General features: G+C 36.7%; 1 long non-coding RNA gene across 1 annotated transcript in view; it reads right to left on the bottom strand.

The window, feature by feature from the left end:
* Positions 1-6,340: 6,340 nt before the first annotated feature.
* LOC307191267 overlaps positions 6,341-8,798 on the bottom strand; it is a 204,157-nt gene continuing 201,699 nt past the window's right edge. Inside the window, exon 6 of the long non-coding RNA XR_013829677.1 lies at positions 6,341-6,470. This is a non-coding gene — a long non-coding RNA (uncharacterized lncRNA). The remainder of the gene's footprint in view (positions 6,471-8,798) is intronic.

Raw genomic sequence — 8,798 nt, 5'->3', positions numbered from 1 at the left:
CAGATAACTTTTACACAAATAGCACATCTGTAGTGAACATTCCAGCTATACTTGCTGTCAGCAGCCTTGAATGATAATTGCAATAAAAATATATACTCTCATCAAAAACCAAATAGAAGAGGCTACTGTTTTTCACTTTAGAGCTGAAAGATTGTATTTTAGAGAGGAATTGAAATCTTTTGTTTTTTAAATAGCATATTATAAGAATCACTTAGAGCATTTCCTTATTCAGTTTTGTGCAACTAATAGTTTCTTCAAGTTAGTTAGGTGATTGCTAGCAATTAATTAGTAAGATTAACATTGTTTTTATTGATCAGCCTGGCAGCAGTGATTGACAACATTAATATAATTGCTTTATTTCTCAGAAAACCTTGACATAAGAACCTAATGGTACTGGGAAATAGTTGGGAGATAAAGAAAAATAGATTATATGCTTTAGATTGGGCCAATTACCTTAACATTCTGCCTGGGCTTTGAAAAGTGAATTAAGGGCTAAGAATTCCTTCCCTTAGGCGCTAGGAGCTTGTTTTTCTGTCCTTCCCCAATAGCCAGCGTGACAGTGAATCTCCACAAACGACAGAGAAGAGGTGACTCTATTCTCTGAGCTAGGACCCTACATTACCGTTTCAATTATTATCACCATAAGCAAATAAAGCAATAGTTTATAACCAAAATTTGAAAATTCAAAGTTCAGTGGCTACATTTAACATCTTTTCTGATGAAATCAGAGACCAAAATGGAAAGAAGGACAAGTTTGCTCTGCCTTCTACCTCTAAAATTCCAGTGAAGTTGCATATGTTCTTTCCTATTTGTCATTCAGGTATTGAATCAATATTGGTGATGTCCCAGAATGATTCTGGATCTGGCTACAACATTATAACTGTAAGTCAGCCTTGTTCAACCGTTACTAGGAAGAGAAGGTAAGAGGAAGAGAAGGTAAGACCTGAGGATCGGGTCCATCTTGTGACCCGAGTTCTTGTAGTTCTTGACCAGAGTTCAGTAGTTCCTCTGGGAATTCAATAGAAACCTTCAGTCCTTTGTTGTACTTGACCTACTCCTGCCAAATGACTAGCTTGTTATTGTACCCAACCTGTCCTTCAAAATGACTGTTAACATCTTTATCAAAGCTGCTGAAAATTTTAAAAATAGTTTTTCTTTTAGTTAAAGGGGAAAATAAGTGTAGGTTTTGTTTGGATATTTGCTCAAGGTGTTGCAAGTATTCTAGTTCAAATAACTGTTTCAGGCTACTTATACCAAACATAAAATTGCAGATCCCTCTCATTAGAATGACCACTTACTGGGCATTCTTGGTTTCAGATACCTTTCAAGATAAATTGAGAATATTATCTTCAATTCTTACAACGATCTGGCAGATTAAAACCCAATTTGACAGATAAGGAAACTAATAAAATAAATGACTAGTACAAGGTCAGGCCAGGAATAAGGCGCAAAATCCAGATCTGTCTGGTTCCAAAGCCTATGTCCTTTCTGCTACTTGGTGGAAACCGTTAGGTTTCCTTTAACGTTCCAGTGTTCAAAGGTTTAATGGTTCATTTTATTGTACTTTGTCTGTTAGAGATTTGGGATCCCTGCTGTTGGCAGTGCTATCACAAAAAAAAAAAAAATAGTATTGTGGTTTAGATTTTCAGTACCATGCCAGCCTGGCTGGGTCTGAATCTTGGCTCTGATCCTTTCAAGCTATATCTCCTTGTGTATGTAACTCAGCTTCTCAATGCCTCTGTTTCCTTCTCTTTAAAGTAAAGGGAACAACCTTTCCACTTCACAGGGCTGTTGGAAGAATTACACGAACTAATTCAGTGCTCCTCAAACTTCAATGTACATATGAATCACCTGGGAGTCTGGGAAACCTGTGGGTCCTGGTCGCAAGGGCTAGGGTGGAGCCTGATGTTCAATGTGCAGGATGTGTAGACCAGAGGCTGACATGGAGTGATTTTTCAATAGTGGTCAACTATGATCATTTAATGATTAGATAAGGGAAGGTCGCTTGGAGCAAACGCTACTTTCGAACGAATTCCTGAGGGAATGATGATTGAAGAGATCCTACGTTGTGCAGGCCAGCCCACCATGCCAGAACTTCTCAGAGGTTTCACCACGGCATGGCTGAAGGGTCAGGCACAGGCTACCTTCTTCCTGGAAATGGTATAATTCTGAAAATGCAGTTAGGACCAATGTGGCAGTGATGCAACCTACTAAAGAGCAACTCACTTACTGAACAAATATTTATTAAGCATCTTATGCTTTCACTGTTAGAGATTTGGAGTCAAGTAAGCATTTAGCATATGTCAGGCATTGAATTAGGCATGGGGAATCCTTGACCATGCCATTATTTTAAAAGCTCCCCCGGTGGAAAATCCCCTCACACCAGCTGCGGGGTGAATGGTTTTTCTTTCTGGGGAATATCTGTCCTTGCTCTGCTGCAGTGCTCCTTTTCATATCATATCTATCATTCCCTATTTATTCCCTTTGGTTCCCCCATTTTGATCTGTTTGTTTTAAGTACATCACTCTTCCGGACAGTCCCTGAGCTTATTCGCTTTCTCATCCACCCCACACATCTTTATTGAGTGCCCAGTTCATATATAATATACAGCTGTTGGCACTGTGAGTGTTGGAAAAAATAATTAACAGGTAATTGACCATAATTTACATGATCTGTAGTGTTCTTAAAATTTTCCTATTTGCCGCAAAATAACATCTTTCTTGTTTGTATGCCTAATGTATCTGCAAGCAAATAAAACAGGGCATCTTGCCACAATAACCTGAGATCCACCTTAAACACTAACACTTTGCATACATGTTTAACTGTAATATAAAGGTGTTAGAAACTCAGCGGAAAGCAAACTTCTCAGTCCCCCTGTTTTGATAGATGCCTTTTTCACGAAACATATTTATATTAACATATTTTGTCCACTTTTACTTGTCTATCCTGTATCAGCTTCATCTTTATGGGCATCAGTCCTGTATTATCCTTAGGAGGCAGTAATCATGGTTTCAGATGTTAGAAATACCAACTTGTTAACATCATCCATAGGATTTTCTGATTTGCTGTGGAACCTTTGGTGATTCCAGCAGATTTTTTTGCACAAACTCCGCTAAATGCTCAAAAGAATGAAACAGAAGGCAGGCAGTTGTTCTTTTTTCCCCCCAGCTTTATTGAGTATACTTGACAAATAAAAATTGTATACAAAAGGTGTACAAAATGATGTTTTGATATACATGAACATTATGAAATGATTACAACAACCAAGCTAATTAATGTATCTATCACCTCACATGGTTACAATTTTTGTGTGTGTGGTAAAAACACTTAAGCTCAGCTCTCTTGGCAACTTTCAAGTGTACAATATGGTATTATTGGCTGTAGTCACCAAGTTGTACATTAGATCTTCAGAACTTATTCATCCTGCGTAATAACCTTTGTACTCTTTTACCAACATCTCATTTTCCGACCCACAGCCCTTGGCAACCACCATTCTACTCTCTGCTTTTATGAGCTTGATTTTTTTAGATCTCACTTATAAGTGAGATCATGGGGTATTTGTCTTTCTGTGTCTGGCTTATTTCACTTATCATAATGTCTTCAAGATTCATCCATATTGTCACATATACCAGGATTTCCTTCTTTTTTAAGGTTGAATAATATTTCATTCCATATGTCCATGGAATATCATATATATATATATATCACTTTTTAAATCCATTCATCTGTTGATGGATACTTAGGTCGTTTCCTTATCTTGAATAATGATGAAATGAACGTGGGAGTGCAGATATCTCTTCAAGATCCTGATTTCATTTCCTTTGGATATATACTCAGAAGTGGGATTGTGAGATTATATGGTAGTTCTCTTTTTAATTTCTTGAGGAACCACCGTATTGTTTTCAATAAGGCTGTACTAATTTGCGTTCTCACCAACAATGTACAAAGATTTTCTTTTCTCCACATCCTTACCAATGCTTGTTATCTTTTGTCTTTTTGATAATAGCCATTCTAATAGGTATGAGATGATACCTCATTGTGGTTTTGATTTGCATTCCCTGATGATTAGTGAGTGTTGTTGAGCATATCTTCATATACCTATTGGCCATTTGTATGTCTTCTTTTGAGAATTGTCTATTCAGATCCTTAGCCCATTTTTTAATGAGGTGTTTCTTGTTGTTCGTTTATTGTTGATGTTTGCCACTGACATGTTTGAGTTTCTTATGTATTTTAGATATTAACCCCTTATCAGATATATGGTTTGCCAATATTTGTATCCATTCCACATAAGAGTGTAGCTCTATTAAAGGTAGACCCATGGCACAGTTCTCAGGGAAAAGAAACAAGAGAAAACAGTCAGTGCTCACCAAGCTTCTTCAAAGAAGGGATCTGGGCACATGGGTTTTTATTTATACATGCGTATGGAGGTACATGCTGCCATAGTGCCACCAGCACTTCCTCTTTGGAGATAAAGATGTGGGTAGAGCTGTGATGGTAGATGATAGACATAACACCTGTCTGTTATTATAGAAAGAATTCTGACTCAGAGCCAGGAACACCAGGATTGTCATCCTGATTGCTGTTAAATCCATGATCTTAACCAGTCATTTTATTTCTCTTGGCCTAAATGTATTAATCTGCTGAACTCATGGAATGGCATGTGACTTTCATACCTCAAAGAGTGTTCTGAGTATAAAAAAAATTGATAGGTGCTAGTTTAGAAAAAACTATAAATTTGCCCCAAAACACTGTACATTATGATTATTTTCATAAGCACTATCAGAGGTGTTGGGAGACTCTTCAATTTTTATCATTCACTCATTTTACTATTACTACTTGTATAATTACCACCACTCATAATATATCAGCAGGCAATTGCTTTACTTGCTTTGATGTTCAAGTTTCTCTTTTTGGAACCAAGGGTATCAGATGGAACATCTCTTATGTATATATGGAGAAGTGAAGTCATTGGAGGAAGACCCTATGTTTTTAGTCTCAAGAACTTGCTTTATCATTGACATCCTAAAAGACTCTCTAAGTAGGTTAAACTAATTTAGGAAGAGACTGAAGATAATGTTGAAGGTGTAATTCACTGTGATTAATAAAGAATCTTTAACCATAGAAAAGTTCCTCTTGATTGCTAAAAGAGTTTCAAACTTCAAATGCAAGTTTATCATTCTTTCTTAGAAAATGAAATGTAGCAGAGATGTACTTTTGCTTCAAATTGCTTTTATACTAATGAACAAATAAGTTTTACATTGTTCTATTTTCATGGGTTTTTACTGGGCCTTAGTGGACGTAGAAAACTCAAATTGTGATACCTTAATCTAATAAGAGACTTTTAAAAGGTAATGACTGTCACAGAGCCTGTTTCTCCAGTTCAGAGTCTTCCCTGATAATTCATCTAGTTTGGGTTCTCTGTAATTATATGGCATTTATATTCTCTTCTCAATGTACTCATATTACTTTTATGTTAGTTGACAGAATTTTTCAGGGCAGAATAAGTTGAGCCCTTATTTCCCTCTGCTGCTCCTCTGGTAATTGTTTGAAGAGTTCTGTGAAGACTTCTTTTTAATTCCTCTCACTTTGAGGTAAGCCTTTATAAAGGTGGTCATAATACAGAAAGCGGGGACTTGTGCTGAGAATGACATTGTTTCATAAAAATGTCAGTGATTATTAATTCACAGAAGATTTGTGAGGCAAGTGGAAAGACTTGATAAGCCTCATTTCCTTGACCATACTCATTTCTTACCCTGGAATATAGATTTTGTTAATCACTATTTAAAATTTCATTTGCCTTTTACCCAGCCACAACTGTGTTCATTTTAATTAGTTCAAGTTTGAGGGATGTAAAAATGTTTTCCTATTCATCAAGATGTCCCTAGAATAATACTCTCCAGAGTCCTAGGCATTCTTGAGAAAACAGGGTTCTCTGCAGCAGATCAAAGAGCATTTCTAAGGGCACTTTCCCAAGTATATATACCTAAGGAGTCCAATAATATAGAATCACAAGGAAAATAACTTATTTTCAAACCTCTTATCACTAAAAATTCAGTAATTCTAAGGAATAATGACATTAACTTACACTGTGCTCTAAATTTGTTCAACTAAATCTCCAAGAACACAAAGTACTTTTTAAAACAGTACCACACTAACCCCAAAGACTATTAAACTGCAAGTAACGTTTCTTTCCAGTACCAAGTTTTCACAGCTTGCTTTCAAATGCTGGGAATGTCCTCTGAGGCTCCTCTGTGGATCCAAAGGTCAAGGAACTGACACTTTAATATCAGCCACATAACTTTGGAATCTAGCAAAAAGATAAACGTGGTGAGTTACTTGTCCAGTCTTGACAATTAATATGGCTTGTAAAATCTGAGGCATCCCAAGTGAAAACAACAGATGTTAGTATCCGCTTTGGGTAAGAGATCCTGGCAGGTCATAGCCAGAATCGGAATGAGCATCTTGAACTCCTATAAAAAAAAAAAAAAAAGAAAGAGCTATTAGGCTAAGAGGATCTAAGTCCAGAAATTATATCTGCCTTCAGAATCCATATCTTGAACTCTGATACTGGACAAAATTAAATGCCAGTCTTTGGAGACTTTTTTCTGAACCACAGATATTTTTGTGCCAATCAGTTCTACAATCGAGTCTTAAGTGGATTTGAACCAAGAGAGAAGAAGAATTTTTAATGAAGGCTTTAAGAGGGTTTACATTTAACTTAATAATAAACTTTCCTCCAAACATTGCTGAAATGGACATTTTAAAACACATATTTAAGAGTTTGGGATTAACAAATACACACTACTATATATAAAATAGATAACCAACAAGGACCTACTGTGTAGCACAGGGAACTCTACTCAATATTCTGTAATAACCTATATGGGAAAAGAATCTGAAAAAGAATAGATATATGTATATGTATAACTGAATCACTTTGCTGTACACCTAAAACTAACATAACATCGTAAATCAACTATACTCCAGTATAAAATAAAAATTAAAAGAAAAACACATATAGCCATTCAAATACATCATTCTAACACAAGACTTCCTAGTCAGATTCTGATGAATGCTAAACCTTTCTAGAGCAAAGAGTTGGACTCATTCGTCTTTTCCTCACAGCACCAGGCAAAATCTCTTGCCAAAAGTGGTGCTAGTTGTTGAATAAAGAACACTTTTAACATATCATTTCCTTGCTGAAAAACCCCTAAGAGACCTCAACCCCGTGTCTATCGTGTTCAAGTTGAAACTCTCCTTCAGTCTTGTTTCCCACCACTCTCCGCCTCCCCCACTGTTCTGGGACTTATTTCCTTATGGTATTCCCACTACTGCGGTTGTGTCCCCTCTTTCCCATTGTTTTCTCAGTCCTAGCCATCATCAAGTCCTAATTCAAGTTGTATTTTGTCCATAAACTCTCCTCCTGCTGCTTAGCCCACAAAGCTCTCTGTGTGATTGTTTCACTCTTAGAATCCAATGCTTCTCACTTAGCTCTTCTCTAATCACCAAATGCATGTTAGGCTTGTGATACATCAGAGTGTAATCACCTTCAGGGTAAAGACCAGGTCTTCTTGGCTGTCTTTCCCCTTAGGTTCCGGCCTAGAGTGAAGAATGAGTATGAATATTCATATGAATTAATATGAGTAAGGATATGATGGTGTCCTGAAGCACTGGATTAAGAGATTCTCATGGAGCCAGAACAGCCAGTTAACTTGAAGATTCTGTTCACTTCCATTAATTAAGAAATCAGGCTCAGATTTAGGTTCAGATCATGAGGACTACTCCAGACCCTCCCTAAATCAAACATGTGTGATCTTCTTGTACAGTTATTGCTAACTTTCAATAATATGTGACCACATACCCACGAATTCAATCTTCTGGGTTTATAAAACTTCTGCATTGATACCAATCTCTCTCTCTCTTTCTAGTTTCTTAAAAATCAGATGTGCTGATGTTTGTATCATAACCATGAGTTGAGACTGAGCTGTAAAAATATCTCTTACACTTCCTGGGGGAGGTATGCAATTCCTTTTGGAGAATAAGTTTGCGTTGTTGAGATGTCCACATTCTATTTCAAACTCTCCTCTTGTATACCTGTGACTCAAAGATCATAGCTGGAAGAGAAAAGCTGCCTTTTCCCACTGACTAAGCTAAAATTTCTACATAGAAAGAGAGTCAGTTTCCTTTTAACCCAGAGGTTTGTGACATTAACATCTGTAAAGAGAGTCAACTAGACAAAATGGATCACCATCCCTATGGGAGGATAAGGGCTGATAGTTTATACACCCTGGATCGATAAGAAATGCAAAGGAAAGCCAGAAAGAGAGAGTGAGGAAGAAAAGGAAAAAGAGATAAAAGACAAGATTAACAGGTGATGTGAACTAAAATTAGTTCTAAGGTAGTACTAATATACAACTGTACATGGAAGCTTTGCCCCTCTTCCGCTAACATAGAATAGGATTCAGTCTTCACTACAAACCTGCTGTAAATTTTCTCAAATTGTTTCAAACACTTGACCAGTTTCTGAACTCCTAATATGTGCCTGGCACTGTTCTACATGCTGGTATATCAGTGAATGGAACGAAGTCTCTGTCTTCATGGTGTTTAGATTCTAGTGAATGACCAGAATCTATGTATCAGTCTATATTTATATCAATAATAATATGCTTTAATTGAGTAACTGCTAAGTGCTAGGTTCTTTGTATGTCATTTTGGATTTAATTCTCAAAATAATCCTAAGAGGTAGAAATATCACTATCCCCATTTTACAGATGAAAAACACTGAGGTTAAGAGAGAG

This window comes from Stenella coeruleoalba (genome assembly GCF_951394435.1).
Source record: "Stenella coeruleoalba genome assembly, chromosome: 9".
Lineage (NCBI taxonomy): Eukaryota > Metazoa > Chordata > Mammalia > Artiodactyla > Delphinidae > Stenella > Stenella coeruleoalba.
The sequence above is the reverse complement of the archived record's forward strand: the minus strand, read 5'-3'. Positions and strand labels throughout refer to the sequence as shown.